The 22,268-nt window shown below is 47.2% G+C and overlaps 1 long non-coding RNA gene across 1 annotated transcript in view; it reads left to right on the forward strand.

The window, feature by feature from the left end:
* The window catches only part of LOC132536134 (uncharacterized), a 429,711-nt gene that overhangs the window by 195,369 nt on the left and 212,074 nt on the right, over positions 1-22,268 (forward strand). The window lies entirely within an intron of this gene.

The following is a 22,268-nucleotide window of genomic DNA, read 5'->3' on the forward strand; positions in this document are numbered from 1 at the left end:
GCCCCAGCTGCTGTTCCAGGCGCTCTCTGATTCCAGAGATCCCCCTGTGTCTTCTCATGACACTATTTCCAAGACTGATCCTCAGGATATTGAGGATTCAAAAAATAGACAGGTCTTATTGCTGTAAAAAGAAAGGAAATCCAGGGAGGTTGGGCGGAATGTCAGAGGGTTAAGAGGTGGTGGAGCAAATGAGGGGACAGGCAGAAGGATCTGCGGTATGGCCCCCAGACCCCCTCCTGCAGGGGAGTAGCTTTACAGGGGGTGAAGCAGATCTTCAGGGGTGCTTTCTCTTCCACCTCTGACTTTCCCCTCCCCTATCCCTTTCTCTCTGTCCTATGTAAGGACAGTAACAACAACAACAATAAGAAGAAGCACAACAGTGATCAAGGAACAAAGGCAGCAAAAGGAGAATAAATGGTCTGCAGGAGCAGTGGATTCCAGGTATATGTATTGAGCACCAGCAGTGACCCTGGATGCAATAAATAAATACATATACATATACATATACATATACATATACATATACATATACATATACATATACATATACATATACATATACATATACATATACATATACATATACATATACATATACATATACATATATATATAAACACATAGAGAAAATATACAGGTAATATACATGTACACATGTGTCGGTGTATCCACTTTGTAAATAAATGTACATGCTTTTTGTTTATCTAGTGAAGCAGACCTGCAGGGGTCTACCTTTCTCTCACCCTTCTGTGTTTCCACTCCTCTCTCCCTTTCTGTCCTATGCAAGGACAGTAACAGCAACAACAATGATAAGAATAACCACAACAAAGTTCAGGCAACAAGGGCAGCCAAAGGGGAAAACATGGTCTGCAGGAGCAGTGGGTTCGTGGTGCAGGCCCCTAGCCCTGACAATAACCCTGGAGGCAATCAATCAGTCAATCAATTAGTCATTAGATAAAGAATACATAAATAAAAAATGCAGGTATTATACATGTATACTTGTCTCTGTGTTTCTACTGAGTCAAATGAAAATGTGCTTTATTTATTTAGTGAAGCAGATCTTCAGGGGGCCTATCTTTCTCTCCCCCATCTCTCTTTAACCTCCTCTTTCCATTTTTCTCTGTTCTCCACAAGGACAATAACTATCACAACAACAATAATAATATTATTAATAACCACAATATTCAAGCCACAAGGGCAGCAAAAGGGGAAAAATGGAACATAGGACCAGTGGATTAGTGGTACTGGCACTGCGCTATGGCAATAGCCCTTTGTGGCAATAAATAAATAAATAAATAAATAAATAATACAAGTATTATACAAGAATATGTCCCAGTGTGTGTTTCCACTGTGTAAACGTAAAAGCACTTTTATTTACTTATATTTATTTTATTTGTTTCTACCTAGCCAAGAGAATTTCTTTTCATTGCTAAAAAAAATGTCACATTAAGCTTAGCAGGTGGTGCCTCTCCTGGTTAAGCACTCATGTTAAACTGTAGGAGGACCTGGGTTCAAGACCCTGGTTCCGACCTGCAGTGGGAAATCTTTACAAGTGGTGCAGATGTGCTGCAGGTATCTCTCTGGTTCTCAAAATCTCTATCCCTCCCTTGTCTCTCAATTCTTGACTGTACATTCCAAAAAATAAATCAAGATAATAGAAAGCAAAGAAAAAAAAAAGAAGATGAAGAAGAAGAAGAAGAAGAAGAAGAAGAAGAAGAAGAAGAAGAAGAAGAAGGCAAAATGAAATATCCCAATATTTCAAGGGGCTGCTCAGAACAATGCTTTCCTTATTATGATCCTCACAGCATACCATATTCAGAAAGGGAAAAGACACCGCGTTTTTTTAAACCCAGTTTATTTAATACATTTATTCATTCATTTATTGAGGTGTTAATGTTTTACATTCGACAGAAGACAAGGGCTCTTATGCCAGAGGTCTCAAGTACCCCTAGATGGCACTCTGCCTCTACAAAACCAATGGATCAACCCGTGCATCACTCGATCCTTCCATCCATCCATCCATCCATCCATCCATCCATCCATCCATCCAACTATCCATCGACAATCAACCAAGCTAAGTACAAAAGGAGATATAACCTTGAATGATAAAGACAGTCAAGCCTGCACAGATACGTTGCCAACTGGGCAGTTTGGCTGAATAGGGCAGAGGAGCTGATCCAGGGAATGTGGTGGGGCGTGTGGGTGTGGGTGGGGTGAGCATGTGAGCCTGTGAGCTGGGTCACGTCAGCGACGCGGAGGGGGGGTGTGGGCAGCTGTCACAGGTGAAATGTCAAAAGCGCTCTAGCTGGTGATCAGGGCACCCGGAAGTGAGTAGAGAAAAGAGGAGAGGAGCGGACAGGAGAGGAGAGGAGAGGAGAGGACAGTAGAGGACAGGAGAGGACAGGAGATAACAGTAGAGGACAGGAGAGGAACTGAGAAACCCACATGGACAGAGGTAGCATACCGGAATCCAGCAAGGCAGGCAGGCATGTAGGTAGCTGTAGCCCGGTTCCCTGGCACCTGTGCGCACCTCCTCCTTTGCTCTCTTGGCTGCCATCCCCGAGGTCCGTCGTCGGTCACCGCTGTCCTCCCGTTCTTCGGTCCCTCGGTGCCAGGGCCCAGGGGTCTGCTTGCTGCCGCCTGACATAGTGGCAGGACAGTTGGGCTGCCCAGTGCCAGTGCGCATGCACACAGAATCCTGGGGGGGGACATCACAGAGGGCTCGAGAGGTTGCTAGGCCACGAGGACCCCGCCCACCCAGTTGACCCCTAGGGAGGCAGTGGTGGTGGCAGCAGCCATGACACCCACCCTGAACTTGATCTGAGGTGTGGTGGCCAGCCACCAGAGCCAGAGCCCCAGGCAAAAGCCAGCGCAGGTGGGCAGGGCTCTGACGCAAGGGGCACGGTGGGGGCGTGTCCGGGGGCGGGGCCGGCATCTGACAGCCCAGGGCTGGGTACAAGGGCTGCCAGTGCACTGACACACAGACAGACTGACTGACTGACAGCCCCCAACCCACAGACACCCCCCAGTGCCCTGGGAGCCCTGAGCTGCCCCGGATCTGGCGGGCAGCCACCTGGACACAGGCCTCCATAGTGGAGGCCCCTGTAGACCCGTTGCCTGCTGACAGCGGCCCTCCTCCCCCTGCCTCTACCCCTCCCCCTCCCCTTCCTCATCCTCAGAGGGACTCACTCAGGGCCCTTGGCCTAGGCAAGCCAGGGCTGCTGCTCTGGCTGCTGCAGCTGCTATCCAGTGGGTGGGTGCAGGTATCTGGCCCTGTCAGTTCCTGATTCTTGGGACCTGCCTGCCTCCAGCTCCACCCACTCTCCAGTCCAGCCCCCTCCCCCTCCTCCGCAAGGATGCCCCTTTTCCCCTTGCCCCCTGTCCCCCAGCTCCCCAACTGTCATCTACTGTTTGCCTCCTTTCCTGCCAGCCTGCTGCTGCCCTCCAGCCCTGGGGGCCCTGGGCCAGCCCAGCTGCCATCTTCACCATCCTGCAGGGGGACCTGCCCTAACGCCCTGCCACCACAGGCACACAGAGCCCTGCACCTATTCAGGGGCTCCCCTGCCTGCAGCCTGCCCCCCAAACAGTCTCCTTCTGCCCCTCAACCCCCTTCTACCTCCTGTCAGGGCCCCTCACACACACCTGGGCATGAGTATCCCACACATGCACATCTCTCCCCTCCCCCTCCACTCCATTTGCACTAAGGATGGGAAGAGTCTTTTTCTCTGGGTATCCCCAGAGGAGTTGGGTCTGTCCAATGTCCTGGGGAGCCGGAACTGCAAACAATCTACAATGTAACATTTGGATCTCAGGCAACCCAATCCCAAGTGCCCTGTGCAAGCCTAGGACTGGCGAAAACACCCCACTCTGAGCACAAGGACTGCCTGGGGCAGTGGCTCCTCCAGTGGACTCAGAGACAGGCAGAGGCAGACAGCGTTTTCAGGTTCAAAACCTGTACTTCCCAGAAGCTGGTCCATCAGTAGGGTAAAAAAAAAAAGGCTTTTTTTTTTTTTTTCCACTGGCTGACTCTCCTGTGTGATGCCTGTTTCTCAGTGAAACAAGGGAAAAATCTTTTTGGGAGGGAGCAGGACCAAGTTGCAGGCAGGTGGACTCCGTGGAGGGTGGATGGGTAGATGGACCATGCCCTGGCTCTAGAGCCCCAGCTGCTGTTCCAGGCGCTCTCTGATTCCAGAGATCCCCCTGTGTCTTCTCATGACACTATTTCCAAGACTGATCCTCAGGATATTGAGGATTCAAAAAATAGACAGGTCTTATTGCTGTAAAAAGGAAATCCAGGGAGGTTGGGCGGAATGTCAGAGGGTTAAGAGGTGGTGGAGCAAATGATGGGACAGGCAGAAGGATCTGCGGTATGGCCCCCAGACCCCTCCTGCAGGGGAGTAGCTTTACAGGGGGTGAAGCAGATCTTCAGGGGTGCTTTCTCTTCCACCTCTGACTTTCCCCTCCCCTATCCCTTTCTCTCTGTCCTATGTAAGGACAGTAACAACAACAACAATAAGAAGAAGCACAACAGTAATCAAGGAACAAAGGCAGCAAAAGGAGAATAAATGGTCTGCAGGAGCAGTGGATTCCAGATATATGTATTGAGCACCGGCAGTGACCCTGGATGCAATAAATAAATACATACATATACATATATATATATATATATATATATATAAACACATAGAGAAAATATACAGGTAATATACATGTAGACATGTGTCGGTGTATCCACTTTGTAAATAAATATACATGCTTTTTGTTTATCTAGTGAAGCAGACCTGCAGGGGTCTACCTTTCTCTCACCCTTCTGTGTTTCCACTCCTCTCTCCCTTTCTGTCCTATGCAAGGACAGTAACAGCAACAACAATGATAAGAATAACCACAACAAAGTTCAGGCAACAAGGGCAGCCAAAGGGGAAAACATGGTCTGCAGGAGCAGTGGGTTCGTGGTGCAGGCCCCTAGCCCTGACAATAACCCTGGAGGCAATCAATCAGTCAATCAATTAGTCATTAGATAAAGAATACATAAATAAAAAATGCAGGTATTATACATGTATACTTGTCTCTGTGTTTCTACTGAGTCAAATGAAAATGTGCTTTATTTATTTAGTGAAGCAGATCTTCAGGGGGCCTATCTTTCTCTCCCCCATCTCTCTTTAACCTCCTCTTTCCATTTTTCTCTGTTCTCCGCAAGGACAGTAACTATCACAACAACAATAATAATATTATTAATAACCACAATATTCAAGCCACAAGGGCAGCAAAAGGGGAAAAATGGAACATAGGACCAGTGGATTAGTGTTACCGGCACTGCGCTATGGCAATAACCCTTTGTGGCAATAAATAAATAAATAAATAATACAAGTATTATACAAGAATATGTCCCAGTGTGTGTTTCCACTGTGTAAACGTAAAAGCACTTTTATTTACTTATATTTATTTTATTTGTTTCTTACCTAGCCAAGAGAATTTCTTTTCATTGCTAAAAAAATGTCACATTAAGCTTAGCAGGTGGTTCCTCACCTGGTTAAGCACTCATGTTATACTGTAGGAGGACCTGGGTTCAAGACCCTGGTTCCGACCTGCAGTGGGAAATCTTTACAAGTGGTGCAGATGTGCTGCAGGTATCTCTCTGGTTCTCAAAATCTCTATCCCTCCCTTGTCTCTCATTTCTTGACTGTCCATTCCAAAAAATAAATCAAGATAATACAAAGCAAAGAAAAAAAAAGAAGATGAAGAAGAAGAAGAAGAAGAAGAAGAAGAAGAAGAAGAAGAAGAAGAAGAAGAAGGCAAAATGAAATATCCCAATATTTCAAGGGGCTGCTCAGAACAATGCTTTCCTTATTATGATCCTCACAGCATACCATATTCAGAAAGGGAAAAGACACCGCGTTTTTTTTAACCCAGTTTATTATTTAACCCAGTGGATTCCAGGTATATGTATTGAGCACCGGCAGTGACCCTGGATGCAATAAATAAATACATACAAATATATATACATATATATATATATATATAAACACATAGAGAAAATATACAGGTAATATACATGTACACATGTGTCGGTGTATCCACTTTGTAAATAAATGTACATGCTTTTTGTTTATCTAGTGAAGCAGACCTGCAGGGGTCTACCTTTCTCTCACCCTTCTGTGTTTCCACTCCTCTCTCCCTTTCTGTCCTATGCAAAGACAGTAACAGCAACAACAATGATAAGAATAACCACAACAAAGTTCAGGCAACAAGGGCAGCCAAAGGGGAAAACATGGTCTGCAGGAGCAGTGGGTTCGTGGTGCAGGCCCCTAGCCCTGACAATAACCCTGGAGGCAATCAATCAGTCAATCAATTAGTCATTAGATAAAGAATACATAAATAAAAAATGCAGGTATTATACATGTATACTTGTCTCTGTGTTTCTACTGAGTCAAATGAAAATGTGCTTTATTTATTTAGTGAAGCAGATCTTCAGGGGGCCTATCTTTCTCTCCCCCATCTCTCTTTAACCTCCTCTTTCCATTTTTCTCTGTTCTCCGCAAGGACAGTAACTATCACAACAACAATAATAATATTATTAATAACCACAATATTCAAGCCACAAGGGCAGCAAAAGGGGAAAAATGGAACATAGGACCAGTGGATTAGTGGTACTGGCACTGCACTATGGCAATAACCCTTTGTGGCAATAAATAAATAAATAAATAAATAAATAAATAATACAAGTATTATACAAGAATATGTCCCAGTGTGTGTTTCCACTGTGTAAACGTAAAAGCACTTTTATTTACTTATATTTATTTTATTTGTTTCTTACCTAGCCAAGAGAATTTCTTTTCATTGCTAAAAAAATGTCACATTAAGCTTAGCAGGTGGTGCCTCTCCTGGTTAAGCACTCATGTTAAACTGTAGGAGGACCTGGGTTCAAGACCCTGGTTCCGACGTGCAGTGGGAAATCTTTACAAGTGGTGCAGATGTGCTGCAGGTATCTCTCTGGTTCTCAAAATCTCTATCCCTCCCTTGTCTCTCAATTCTTGACTGTCCATTCCAAAAAATAAATCAAGATAATAGAAAGCAAAGAAAAAAAAAGAAGATGAAGAAGAAGAAGAAGAAGAAGAAGAAGAAGAAGAAGAAGAAGAAGAAGAAGAAGAAGGCAAAATGAAATATCCCAATATTTCAAGGGGCTGCTCAGAACAATGCTTTCCTTATTATGATCCTCACAGCATACCATATTCAGAAAGGGAAAAGACACCGCGTTTTTTTAAACCCAGTTTATTTAATACATTTATTCATTCATTTATTGAGGTGTTAATGTTTTACATTCGACAGAAGACAAGGGCTCTTATGCCAGAGGTCTCAAGTACCCCTAGATGGCACTCTGCCTCTACAAAACCAATGGATCAACCCGTGCATCACTCGATCCTTCCATCCATCCATCCATCCATCCATCCAACAATCAACCAAGCTAAGTACAAAAGGAGATATAACCTTGAATGATAAAGACAGTCAAGCCTGCACAGATACGTTGCCAACTGGGCAGTTTGGCTGAATAGGGCAGAGGAGCTGATCCAGGGAATGTGGTGGGGCGTGTGGGTGTGGGTGGGGTGAGCAGGTGAGCCTGTGAGCTGGGTCACGTCAGGGACACAGAGGGGGGGTGTGGGCAGCTGTCACAGGTGAAATGTCAAAAGCGCTCTAGCTGGTGATCAGGGCACCCGGAAGTGAGTAGAGAAAAGAGGAGAGGAGCGGACAGGAGAGGAGAGGAGAGGAGAGGACAGTAGAGGACAGTAGAGGACAGGAGAGGACAGGAGAGAACAGTAGAGGACAGGAGAGGAACTGAGAAACCCACATGGACAGAGGTAGCATACCGGCATCCAGCAAGGCAGGCAGGCATGTAGGTAGCTGTAGCCCGGTTCCCTGGCACCTGTGCGCACCTCCTCCTTTGCTCTCTTGGCTGCCAGCCCCGAGGTCCGTCGTCGGTCAGCGCTGTCCTCCCGTTCTTCGGTCCCTCGGTGCCAGGGCCCAGGGGTCTGCTTGCTGCCGCCTGACATAGTGGCAGGACAGTTGGGCTGCCCAGTGCCAGTGCGCATGCACACAGAATCCTGGGGGGGGGACATCACAGAGGGCTCGAGAGGTTGCTAGGCCACGAGGACCCCGCCCACCCAGTTGACCCCTAGGGAGGCAATGGTGGTGGCAGCAGCCATGACACCCACCCTGAACTTGATCTGAGGTGTGGTGGCCAGCCACCAGAGCCAGAGCCCCAGGCAAAAGCCAGCGCAGGTGGGCAGGGCTCTGACGCAAGGGGCACGGTGGGGGCGTGTCCGGGGGCGGGGCCGGCATCTGACAGCCCAGGGCTGGGGTCCAAGGGCCGCCTGGCCCCTGTCCAAGCAAGTGCACTGACACACAGACAGACTGACTGACTGACAGCCCCCAACCCACAGACACCCCCCATGTCCCTGGGAGCCCTGAGCTGCCCCGGATCTGGCGGGCAGCCACCTGGACACAGGCCTCCATAGTGGAGGCCCCTGTAGACCCCGTTGCCTGCTGACAGCGGCCCTCCTCCCCCTCCCTCTACCCCTCCCCGTCCCCTTCCTCATCCTCAGAGGGACTCACTCAGGGCCCTTGGCCTAGGCAAGCCAGGGCTGCTGCTCTGGCTGCTGCAGCTGCTATCCAGTGGGTGGGTGCAGGTATCAGGCCCTGTCAGTTCCTGATTCTTGAGACCTGCCTGCCTCCAGCTCCACCCACTCTCCAGTCCAGCCCCCTCCCCCTCCTCCGCAAGGATGCCCCCTATTCCCCTTGCCCCCTGTCACCCAGCTCCCCAACTGTCATCTACTGTTTGCCTCCTTTCCTGCCAGCCTGCTGCTGCCCTCCAGCCCTGGGGGCCCTGGGCCAGCCCAGCTGCCATCTTCACCATCCTGCAGGGGGATCTGCCCTAACGCCCTGGCACCACAGGCACACACAGCCCTGCACCTATTCAGGGGCTCCCCTGCCTGCAGCCTGCCCCCCAAACAGTCTCCTTCTGCCCCTCAACCCCCTTCTACCCCCTCTCAGGGCCCCTCACACACACCTGGGCATGAGTATCCCACACATGCACATCTCTCCCCTCCCCCTCCACTCCATTTGCACTAAGGATGGGAAGAGTCTTTTTCTCTGGGTATCCCCAGAGGATTTGGGTCTGTATAATGTCCTGGGGAGCCAGAACTGCAAACAATCTACAATGTAACATTTGGATCTCAGGCAACCCAATCCCAAGTGCCCTGTGCAAGCCTAGGACTGGCGAAAACACCCCACTCTGAGCACAAGGACTGCCTGGGGTAGTGGCTCCTCCAGTGGACTCAGAGACAGGCAGAGGCAGACAGCGTTTTCAGGTTCAAAACCTGTACTTCCCAGAAGCTGGTCCATCAGTAGGGTAAAAAAAAAAAAAAAGGCTTTTTTTTTTTTTCCACTGGCTGACTCTCCTTTGTGATGCCTGTTTCTCAGTGAAACAAGGGAAAAATCTTTTTGGGAGGGAGCAGGACCAAGTTGCAGGCAGGTGGACTCCGTGGAGGGTGGATGGGTAGATGGACCATGCCCTGGCTCTAGAGCCCCAGCTGCTGTTCCAGGCGCTCTCTGATTCCAGAGATCCCCCTGTGTCTTCTCATGACACTATTTCCAAGACTGATCCTCAGGATATTGAGGATTCAAAAAATAGACAGGTCTTATTGCTGTAAAAAGGAAATCCAGGGAGGTTGGGCGGAATGTCAGAGGGTTAAGAGGTGGTGGAGCAAATGATGGGACAGGCAGAAGGATCTGCGGTATGGCCCCCAGACCCCCACCTGCAGGGGAGTAGCTTTACAGGGGGTGAAGCAGATCTTCAGGGGTGCTTTCTCTTCCACCTCTGACTTTCCCCTCCCCTATCCCTTTCTCTCTGTCCTATGTAAGGACAGTAACAACAACAACAATAAGAAGAAGCACAACAGTAATCAAGGAACAAAGGCAGCAAAAGGAGAATAAATGGTCTGCAGGAGCAGTGGATTCCAGATATATGTATTGAGCACCGGCAGTGACCCTGGATGCAATAAATAAATACATACATATACATATATATATATATATATATATAAACACATAGAGAAAATATACAGGTAATATACATGTAGACATGTGTCGGTGTATCCACTTTGTAAATAAATATACATGCTTTTTGTTTATCTAGTGAAGCAGACCTGCAGGGGTCTACCTTTCTCTCACCCTTCTGTGTTTCCACTCCTCTCTCCCTTTCTGTCCTATGCAAGGACAGTAACAGCAACAACAATGATAAGAATAACCACAACAAAGTTCAGGCAACAAGGGCAGCCAAAGGGGAAAACATGGTCTGCAGGAGCAGTGGGTTCGTGGTGCAGGCCCCTAGCCCTGACAATAACCCTGGAGGCAATCAATCAGTCAATCAATTAGTCATTAGATAAAGAATACATAAATAAAAAATGCAGGTATTATACATGTATACTTGTCTCTGTGTTTCTACTGAGTCAAATGAAAATGTGCTTTATTTATTTAGTGAAGCAGATCTTCAGGGGGCCTATCTTTCTCTCCCCCATCTCTCTTTAACCTCCTCTTTCCATTTTTCTCTGTTCTCCGCAAGGACAGTAACTATCACAACAACAATAATAATATTATTAATAACCACAATATTCAAGCCACAAGGGCAGCAAAAGGGGAAAAATGGAACATAGGACCAGTGGATTAGTGTTACCGGCACTGCGCTATGGCAATAAACCTTTGTGGCAATAAATAAATAAATAAATAATACAAGTATTATACAAGAATATGTCCCAGTGTGTGTTTCCACTGTGTAAACGTAAAAGCACTTTTATTTACTTATATTTATTTTATTTGTTTCTTACCTAGCCAAGAGAATTTCTTTTCATTGCTAAAAAAATGTCACATTAAGCTTAGCAGGTGGTGCCTCACCTGGTTAAGCACTCATGTTATACTGTAGGAGGACCTGGGTTCAAGACCCTGGTTCCGACCTGCAGTGGGAAATCTTTACAAGTGGTGCAGATGTGCTGCAGGTATCTCTCTGGTTCTCAAAATCTCTATCCCTCCCTTGTCTCTCATTTCTTGACTGTCCATTCCAAAAAATAAATCAAGATAATACAAAGCAAAGAAAAAAAAAGAAGATGAAGAAGAAGAAGAAGAAGAAGAAGAAGAAGAAGAAGAAGAAGAAGAAGAAGAAGAAGAAGAAGAAGGCAAAATGAAATATCCCAATATTTCAAGGGGCTGCTCAGAACAATGCTTTCCTTATTATGATCCTCACAGCATACCATATTCAGAAAGGGAAAAGACACCGCGTTTTTTTTAACCCAGTTTATTATTTAACCCAGTGGATTCCAGGTATATGTATTGAGCACCGGCAGTGACCCTGGATGCAATAAATAAATACATACAAATATATATACATATATATATATATATATATATATATATATATATATAAACACATAGAGAAAATATACAGGTAATATACATGTACACATGTGTCGGTGTATCCACTTTGTAAATAAATGTACATGCTTTTTGTTTATCTAGTGAAGCAGACCTGCAGGGGTCTACCTTTCTCTCACCCTTCTGTGTTTCCACTCCTCTCTCCCTTTCTGTCCTATGCAAGGACAGTAACAGCAACAACAATGATAAGAATAACCACAACAAAGTTCAGGCAACAAGGGCAGCCAAAGGGGAAAACATGGTCTGCAGGAGCAGTGGGTTCGTGGTGCAGGCCCCTAGCCCTGACAATAACCCTGGAGGCAATCAATCAGTCAATCAATTAGTCATTAGATAAAGAATACATAAATAAAAAATGCAGGTATTATACATGTATACTTGTCTCTGTGTTTCTACTGAGTCAAATGAAAATGTGCTTTATTTATTTAGTGAAGCAGATCTTCAGGGGGCCTATCTTTCTCTCCCCCATCTCTCTTTAACCTCCTCTTTCCATTTTTCTCTGTTCTCCGCAAGGACAGTAACTATCACAACAACAATAATAATATTATTAATAACCACAATATTCAAGCCACAAGGGCAGCAAAAGGGGAAAAATGGAACATAGGACCAGTGGATTAGTGTTACCGGCACTGCGCTATGGCAATAAACCTTTGTGGCAATAAATAAATAAATAAATAATACAAGTATTATACAAGAATATGTCCCAGTGTGTGTTTCCACTGTGTAAACGTAAAAGCACTTTTATTTACTTATATTTATTTTATTTGTTTCTTACCTAGCCAAGAGAATTTCTTTTCATTGCTAAAAAAATGTCACATTAAGCTTAGCAGGTGGTGCCTCACCTGGTTAAGCACTCATGTTATACTGTAGGAGGACCTGGGTTCAAGACCCTGGTTCCGACCTGCAGTGGGAAATCTTTACAAGTGGTGCAGATGTGCTGCAGGTATCTCTCTGGTTCTCAAAATCTCTATCCCTCCCTTGTCTCTCATTTCTTGACTGTCCATTCCAAAAAATAAATCAAGATAATACAAAGCAAAGAAAAAAAAAGAAGATGAAGAAGAAGAAGAAGAAGAAGAAGAAGAAGAAGAAGAAGAAGAAGAAGAAGAAGAAGAAGAAGGCAAAATGAAATATCCCAATATTTCAAGGGGCTGCTCAGAACAATGCTTTCCTTATTATGATCCTCACAGCATACCATATTCAGAAAGGGAAAAGACACCGCGTTTTTTTTAACCCAGTTTATTATTTAACCCAGTGGATTCCAGGTATATGTATTGAGCACCGGCAGTGACCCTGGATGCAATAAATAAATACATACAAATATATATACATATATATATATATATATATATATATATATAAACACATAGAGAAAATATACAGGTAATATACATGTACACATGTGTCGGTGTATCCACTTTGTAAATAAATGTACATGCTTTTTGTTTATCTAGTGAAGCAGACCTGCAGGGGTCTACCTTTCTCTCACCCTTCTGTGTTTCCACTCCTCTCTCCCTTTCTGTCCTATGCAAGGACAGTAACAGCAACAACAATGATAAGAATAACCACAACAAAGTTCAGGCAACAAGGGCAGCCAAAGGGGAAAACATGGTCTGCAGGAGCAGTGGGTTCGTGGTGCAGGCCCCTAGCCCTGACAATAACCCTGGAGGCAATCAATCAGTCAATCAATTAGTCATTAGATAAAGAATACATAAATAAAAAATGCAGGTATTATACATGTATACTTGTCTCTGTGTTTCTACTGAGTCAAATGAAAATGTGCTTTATTTATTTAGTGAAGCAGATCTTCAGGGGGCCTATCTTTCTCTCCCCCATCTCTCTTTAACCTCCTCTTTCCATTTTTCTCTGTTCTCCGCAAGGACAGTAACTATCACAACAACAATAATAATATTATTAATAACCACAATATTCAAGCCACAAGGGCAGCAAAAGGGGAAAAATGGAACATAGGACCAGTGGATTAGTGGTACTGGCACTGCACTATGGCAATAACCCTTTGTGGCAATAAATAAATAAATAAATAAATAAATAAATAATACAAGTATTATACAAGAATATGTCCCAGTGTGTGTTTCCACTGTGTAAACGTAAAAGCACTTTTATTTACTTATATTTATTTTATTTGTTTCTTACCTAGCCAAGAGAATTTCTTTTCATTGCTAAAAAAATGTCACATTAAGCTTAGCAGGTGGTGCCTCTCCTGGTTAAGCACTCATGTTAAACTGTAGGAGGACCTGGGTTCAAGACCCTGGTTCCGACGTGCAGTGGGAAATCTTTACAAGTGGTGCAGATGTGCTGCAGGTATCTCTCTGGTTCTCAAAATCTCTATCCCTCCCTTGTCTCTCAATTCTTGACTGTCCATTCCAAAAAATAAATCAAGATAATAGAAAGCAAAGAAAAAAAAAGAAGATGAAGAAGAAGAAGAAGAAGAAGAAGAAGAAGAAGAAGAAGAAGGCAAAATGAAATATCCCAATATTTCAAGGGGCTGCTCAGAACAATGCTTTCCTTATTATGATCCTCACAGCATACCATATTCAGAAAGGGAAAAGACACCGCGTTTTTTTAAACCCAGTTTATTTAATACATTTATTCATTCATTTATTGAGGTGTTAATGTTTTACATTCGACAGAAGACAAGGGCTCTTATGCCAGAGGTCTCAAGTACCCCTAGATGGCACTCTGCCTCTACAAAACCAATGGATCAACCCGTGCATCACTCGATCCTTCCATCCATCCATCCATCCATCCATCCATCCATCCATCCAACTATCCATCGACAATCAACCAAGCTAAGTACAAAAGGAGATATAACCTTGAATGATAAAGACAGTCAAGCCTGCACAGATACGTTGCCAACTGGGCAGTTTGGCTGAATAGGGCAGAGGAGCTGATCCAGGGAATGTGGTGGGGCGTGTGGGTGTGGGTGGGGTGAGCATGTGAGCCTGTGAGCTGGGTCACGTCAGCGACGCGGAGGGGGGGTGTGGGCAGTTGTCACAGGTGAAATGTCAAAAGCGCTCTAGCTGGTGATCAGGGCACCCGGAAGTGAGTAGAGAAAAGAGGAGAGGAGCGGACAGGAGAGGAGAGGAGAGGAGAGGACAGTAGAGGACAGGAGAGGACAGGAGAGAACAGTAGAGGACAGGAGAGGAACTGAGAAACCCACATGGACAGAGGTAGCATACCGGAATCCAGCAAGGCAGGCAGGCATGTAGGTAGCTGTAGCCCGGTTCCCTGGCACCTGTGCGCACCTCCTCCTTTGCTCTCTTGGCTGCCATCCCCGAGGTCCGTCGTCGGTCACCGCTGTCCTCCCGTTCTTCGGTCCCTCGGTGCCAGGGCCCAGGGGTCTGCTTGCTGCCGCCTGACATAGTGGCAGGACAGTTGGGCTGCCCAGTGCCAGTGCGCATGCACACAGAATCCTGGGGGGGGGACATCACAGAGGGCTCGAGAGGTTGCTAGGCCACGAGGACCCCGCCCACCCAGTTGACCCCTAGGGAGGCAGTGGTGGTGGCAGCAGCCATGACACCCACCCTGAACTTGATCTGAGGTGTGGTGGCCAGCCACCAGAGCCAGAGCCCCAGGCAAAAGCCAGCGCAGGTGGGCAGGGCTCTGACGCAAGGGGCACGGTGGGGGCGTGTCCGGGGGCGGGGCCGGCATCTGACAGCCCAGGGCTGGGGTACAAGGGCCGCCAGTGCACTGACACACAGACAGACTGACTGACTGACAGCCCCCAACCCACAGACACCCCCCAGTGCCCTGGGAGCCCTGAGCTGCCCCGGATCTGGCGGGCAGCCACCTGGACACAGGCCTCCATAGTGGAGGCCCCTGTAGACCCGTTGCCTGCTGACAGCGGCCCTCCTCCCCCTGCCTCTACCCCTCCCCCTCCCCTTCCTCATCCTCAGAGGGACTCACTCAGGGCCCTTGGCCTAGGCAAGCCAGGGCTGCTGCTCTGGCTGCTGCAGCTGCTATCCAGTGGGTGGGTGCAGGTATCTGGCCCTGTCAGTTCCTGATTCTTGGGACCTGCCTGCCTCCAGCTCCACCCACTCTCCAGTCCAGCCCCCTCCCCCTCCTCCGCAAGGATGCCCCTTTTCCCCTTGCCCCCTGTCCCCCAGCTCCCCAACTGTCATCTACTGTTTGCCTCCTTTCCTGCCAGCCTGCTGCTGCCCTCCAGCCCTGGGGGCCCTGGGCCAGCCCAGCTGCCATCTTCACCATCCTGCAGGGGGACCTGCCCTAACGCCCTGCCACCACAGGCACACACAGCCCTGCACCTATTCAGGGGCTCCCCTGCCTGCAGCCTGCCCCCCAAACAGTCTCCTTCTGCCCCTCAACCCCCTTCTACCTCCTGTCAGGGCCCCTCACACACACTTGGGCATGAGTATCCCACACATGCACATCTCTCCCCTCCCCCTCCACTCCATTTGCACTAAGGATGGGAAGAGTCTTTTTCTCTGGGTATCCCCAGAGGAGTTGGGTCTGTCCAATGTCCTGGGGAGCCGGAACTGCAAACAATCTACAATGTAACATTTGGATCTCAGGCAACCCAATCCCAAGTGCCCTGTGCAAGCCTAGGACTGGCGAAAACACCCCACTCTGAGCACAAGGACTGCCTGGGGCAGTGGCTCCTCCAGTGGACTCAGAGACAGGCAGAGGCAGACAGCGTTTTCAGGTTCAAAACCTGTACTTCCCAGAAGCTGGTCCATCAGTAGGGTAAAAAAAAAAAAAGGCTTTTTTTTTTTCCACTGGCTGACTCTCCTGTGTGATGCCTGTTTCTCAGTGAAACAAGGGAAAAATCTTTTTGGGAGGGAGCAGGACCAAGTTGCAGGCAGGTGGACTCCGTGGAGGGTGGATGGGTAGATGGACCATGCCCTGGCTCTAGAGCCCCAGCTGCTGTTCCAGGCGCTCTCTGATTCCAGAGATCCCCCTGTGTCTTCTCATGACACTATTTCCAAGACTGATCCTCAGGATATTGAGGATTCAAAAAATAGACAGGTCTTATTGCTGTAAAAAGGAAATCCAGGGAGGTTGGGCGGAATGTCAGAGGGTTAAGAGGTGGTGGAGCAAATGATGGGACAGGCAGAAGGATCTGTGGTATGGCCCCCAGACCCCCACCTGCAGGGGAGTAGCTTTACAGGGGGTGAAGCAGATCTTCAGGGGTGCTTTCTCTTCCACCTCTGACTTTCCCCTCCCCTATCCCTTTCTCTCTGTCCTATGTAAGGACAGTAACAACAACAACAATAAGAAGAAGCACAACAGTAATCAAGGAACAAAGGCAGCAAAAGGAGAATAAATGGTCTGCAGGAGCAGTGGATTCCAGATATATGTATTGAGCACCGGCAGTGACCCTGGATGCAATAAATAAATACATACATATACATATACATATACATATATATATATATATATATATATATATATATATAACACATAGAGAAAATATACAGGTAATATACATGTAGACATGTGTCGGTGTATCCACTTTGTAAATAAATATACATGCTTTTTGTTTATCTAGTGAAGCAGACCTGCAGGGGTCTACCTTTCTCTCACCCTTCTGTGTTTCCACTCCTCTCTCCCTTTCTGTCCTATGCAAGGACAGTAACAGCAACAACAATGATAAGAATAACCACAACAAAGTTCAGGCAACAAGGGCAGCCAAAGGGGAAAACATGGTCTGCAGGAGCAGTGGGTTCGTGGTGCAGGCCCCTAGCCCTGACAATAACCCTGGAGGCAATCAATCAGTCAATCAATTAGTCATTAGATAAAGAATACACAAATAAAAAATGCAGGTATTATACATGTATACTTGTCTCTGTGTTTCTACTGAGTCAAATGAAAATGTGCTTTATTTATTTAGTGAAGCAGATCTTCAGGGGGCCTATCTTTCTCTCCCCCATCTCTCTTTAACCTCCTCTTTCCATTTTTCTCTGTTCTCCACAAGGACAGTAACTATCACAACAACAATAATAATATTATTAATAACCACAATATTCAAGCCACAAGGGCAGCAAAAGGGGAAAAATGGAACATAGGACCAGTGGATTAGTGGTACCGGCACTGCGCTATGGCAATAAACCTTTGTGGCAATAAATAACTAAATAAATAATACAAGTATTATACAAGAATATGTCCCAGTGTGTGTTTCCACTGTGTAAACGTAAAAGCACTTTTATTTACTTATATTTATTTTATTTGTTTCTTACCTAGCCAAGAGAATTTCTTTTCATTGCTAAAAAAATGTCACATTAAGCTTAGCAGGTGGTGCCTCACCTGGTTAAGCACTCATGTTAAACTGTAGGAGGACCTGGGTTCAAGACCCTGGTTCCGACCAGCAGTGGGAAATCTTTACAAGTGGTGCAGATGTGCTGCAGGTATCTCTCTGGTTCTCAAAATCTCTATCCCTCCCTTGTCTCTCATTTCTTGACTGTCCATTCCAAAAAATAAATCAAGATAATAGAAAGCAAAGAAAAAAAAAAGAAGATGAAGAAGAAGAAGAAGAAGAAGAAGAGGAAGAAGAAGAAGAAGAAGAAGAAGAAGAAGGCAAAATGAAATATCCCAATATTTCAAGGGGCTGCTCAGAACAATGCTTTCCTTATTATGATCCTCACAGCATACCATATTCAGAAAGGGAAAAGACACCGCGTTTTTTTTAACCCAGTTTATTATTTAACCCAGTGGATTCCAGGTATATGTATTGAGCACCGGCAGTGACCCTGGATGCAATAAATAAATACATACAAATATATATACATATATATATATATATAAACACATAGAGAAAATATACAGGTAATATACATGTACACATGTGTCGGTGTATCCACTTTGTAAATAAATGTACATGCTTTTTGTTTATCTAGTGAAGCAGACCTGCAGGGGTCTACCTTTCTCTCACCCTTCTGTGTTTCCACTCCTCTCTCCCTTTCTGTCCTATGCAAGGACAGTAACAGCAACAACAATGATAAGAATAACCACAACAAAGTTCAGGCAACAAGGGCAGCCAAAGGGGAAAACATGGTCTGCAGGAGCAGTGGGTTCGTGGTGCAGGCCCCTAGCCCTGACAATAACCCTGGAGGCAATCAATCAGTCAATCAATTAGTCATTAGATAAAGAATACATAAATAAAAAATGCAGGTATTATACATGTATACTTGTCTCTGTGTTTCTACTGAGTCAAATGAAAATGTGCTTTATTTATTTAGTGAAGCAGATCTTCAGGGGGCCTATCTTTCTCTCCCCCATCTCTCTTTAACCTCCTCTTTCCATTTTTCTCTGTTCTCCGCAAGGACAGTAACTATCACAACAACAATAATAATATTATTAATAACCACAATATTCAAGCCACAAGGGCAGCAAAAGGGGAAAAATGGAACATAGGACCAGTGGATTAGTGGTACTGGCACTACACTATGGCAATAACCCTTTGTGGCAATAAATAAATAAATAAATAAATAAATAAATAAATAATACAAGTATTATACAAGAATATGTCCCAGTGTGTGTTTCCACTGTGTAAACGTAAAAGCACTTTTATTTACTTATATTTATTTTATTTGTTTCTTACCTAGCCAAGAGAATTTCTTTTCATTGCTAAAAAAATGTCACATTAAGCTTAGCAGGTGGTGCCTCTCCTGGTTAAGCACTCATGTTAAACTGTAGGAGGACCTGGGTTCAAGACCCTGGTTCCGACGTGCAGTGGGAAATCTTTACAAGTGGTGCAGATGTGCTGCAGGTATCTCTCTGGTTCTCAAAATCTCTATCCCTCCCTTGTCTCTCAATTCTTGACTGTCCATTCCAAAAAATAAATCAAGATAATAGAAAGCAAAGAAAAAAAAAGAAGATGAAGAAGAAGAAGAAGAAGAAGAAGAAGAAGAAGGCAAAATGAAATATCCCAATATTTCAAGGGGCTGCTCAGAACAATGCTTTCCTTATTATGATCCTCACAGCATACCATATTCAGAAAGGGAAAAGACACCGCGTTTTTTTAAACCCAGTTTATTTAATACATTTATTCATTCATTTATTGAGGTGTTAATGTTTTACATTCGACAGAAGACAAGGGCTCTTATGCCAGAGGTCTCAAGTACCCCTAGATGGCACTCTGCCTCTACAAAACCAATGGATCAACCCGTGCATCACTCGATCCTTCCATCCATCCATCCATCCATCCATCCAACAATCAACCAAGCTAAGTACAAAAGGAGATATAACCTTGAATGATAAAGACAGTCAAGCCTGCACAGATACGTTGCCAACTGGGCAGTTTGGCTGAATAGGGCAGAGGAGCTGATCCAGGGAATGTGGTGGGGCGTGTGGGTGTGGGTGGGGTGAGCAGGTGAGCCTGTGAGCTGGGTCACGTCAGGGACACAGAGGGGGGGTGTGGGCAGCTGTCACAGGTGAAATGTCAAAAGCGCTCTAGCTGGTGATCAGGGCACCCGGAAGTGAGTAGAGAAAAGAGGAGAGGAGCGGACAGGAGAGGAGAGGAGAGGAGAGGACAGTAGAGGACAGTAGAGGACAGGAGAGGACAGGAGAGAACAGTAGAGGACAGGAGAGGAACTGAGAAACCCACATGGACAGAGGTAGCATACCGGCATCCAGCAAGGCAGGCAGGCATTTAGGTAGCTGTAGCCCGGTTCCCTGGCACCTGTGCGCACCTCCTCCTTTGCTCTCTTGGCTGCCAGCCCCGAGGTCCGTCGTCGGTCAGCGCTGTCCTCCCGTTCTTCGGTCCCTCGGTGCCAGGGCCCAGGGGTCTGCTTGCTGCCGCCTGACATAGTGGCAGGACAGTTGGGCTGCCCAGTGCCAGTGCGCATGCACACAGAATCCTGGGGGGGGGACATCACAGAGGGCTCGAGAGGTTGCTAGGCCACGAGGACCCCGCCCACCCAGTTGACCCCTAGGGAGGCAATGGTGGTGGCAGCAGCCATGACACCCACCCTGAACTTGATCTGAGGTGTGGTGGCCAGCCACCAGAGCCAGAGCCCCAGGCAAAAGCCAGCGCAGGTGGGCAGGGCTCTGACGCAAGGGGCACGGTGGGGGCGTGTCCGGGGGCGGGGCCGGCATCTGACAGCCCAGGGCTGGGGTCCAAGGGCCGCCTGGCCCCTGTCCAAGCAAGTGCACTGACACACAGACAGACTGACTGACTGACAGCCCCCAACCCACAGACACCCCCCATGTCCCTGGGAGCCCTGAGCTGCCCCGGATCTGGCGGGCAGCCACCTGGACACAGGCCTCCATAGTGGAGGCCCCTGTAGACCCCGTTGCCTGCTGACAGCGGCCCTCCTCCCCCTCCCTCTACCCCTCCCCGTCCCCTTCCTCATCCTCAGAGGGACTCACTCAGGGCCCTTGGCCTAGGCAAGCCAGGGCTGCTGCTCTGGCTGCTGCAGCTGCTATCCAGTGGGTGGGTGCAGGTATCAGGCCCTGTCAGTTCCTGATTCTTGAGACCTGCCTGCCTCCAGCTCCACCCACTCTCCAGTCCAGCCCCCTCCCCCTCCTCCGCAAGGATGCCCCCTATTCCCCTTGCCCCCTGTCACCCAGCTCCCCAACTGTCATCTACTGTTTGCCTCCTTTCCTGCCAGCCTGCTGCTGCCCTCCAGCCCTGGGGGCCCTGGGCCAGCCCAGCTGCCATCTTCACCATCCTGCAGGGGGATCTGCCCTAACGCCCTGGCACCACAGGCACACACAGCCCTGCACCTATTCAGGGGCTCCCCTGCCTGCAGCCTGCCCCCCAAACAGTCTCCTTCTGCCCCTCAACCCCCTTCTACCCCCTCTCAGGGCCCCTCACACACACCTGGGCATGAGTATCCCACACATGCACATCTCTCCCCTCCCCCTCCACTCCATTTGCACTAAGGATGGGAAGAGTCTTTTTCTCTGGGTATCCCCAGAGGATTTGGGTCTGTATAATGTCCTGGGGAGCCAGAACTGCAAACAATCTACAATGTAACATTTGGATCTCAGGCAACCCAATCCCAAGTGCCCTGTGCAAGCCTAGGACTGGCGAAAACACCCCACTCTGAGCACAAGGACTGCCTGGGGTAGTGGCTCCTCCAGTGGACTCAGAGACAGGCAGAGGCAGACAGCGTTTTCAGGTTCAAAACCTGTACTTCCCAGAAGCTGGTCCATCAGTAGGGTAAAAAAAAAAAAAAAGGCTTTTTTTTTTTTTCCACTGGCTGACTCTCCTTTGTGATGCCTGTTTCTCAGTGAAACAAGGGAAAAATCTTTTTGGGAGGGAGCAGGACCAAGTTGCAGGCAGGTGGACTCCGTGGAGGGTGGATGGGTAGATGGACCATGCCCTGGCTCTAGAGCCCCAGCTGCTGTTCCAGGCGCTCTCTGATTCCAGAGATCCCCCTGTGTCTTCTCATGACACTATTTCCAAGACTGATCCTCAGGATATTGAGGATTCAAAAAATAGACAGGTCTTATTGCTGTAAAAAGGAAATCCAGGGAGGTTGGGCGGAATGTCAGAGGGTTAAGAGGTGGTGGAGCAAATGATGGGACAGGCAGAAGGATCTGCGGTATGGCCCCCAGACCCCCACCTGCAGGGGAGTAGCTTTACAGGGGGTGAAGCAGATCTTCAGGGGTGCTTTCTCTTCCACCTCTGACTTTCCCCTCCCCTATCCCTTTCTCTCTGTCCTATGTAAGGACAGTAACAACAACAACAATAAGAAGAAGCACAACAGTAATCAAGGAACAAAGGCAGCAAAAGGAGAATAAATGGTCTGCAGGAGCAGTGGATTCCAGATATATGTATTGAGCACCGGCAGTGACCCTGGATGCAATAAATA

The sequence above is a fragment of the Erinaceus europaeus genome, assembly GCF_950295315.1.
Source record: "Erinaceus europaeus chromosome 6 unlocalized genomic scaffold, mEriEur2.1 SUPER_6_unloc_14, whole genome shotgun sequence".
Lineage (NCBI taxonomy): Eukaryota > Metazoa > Chordata > Mammalia > Eulipotyphla > Erinaceidae > Erinaceus > Erinaceus europaeus.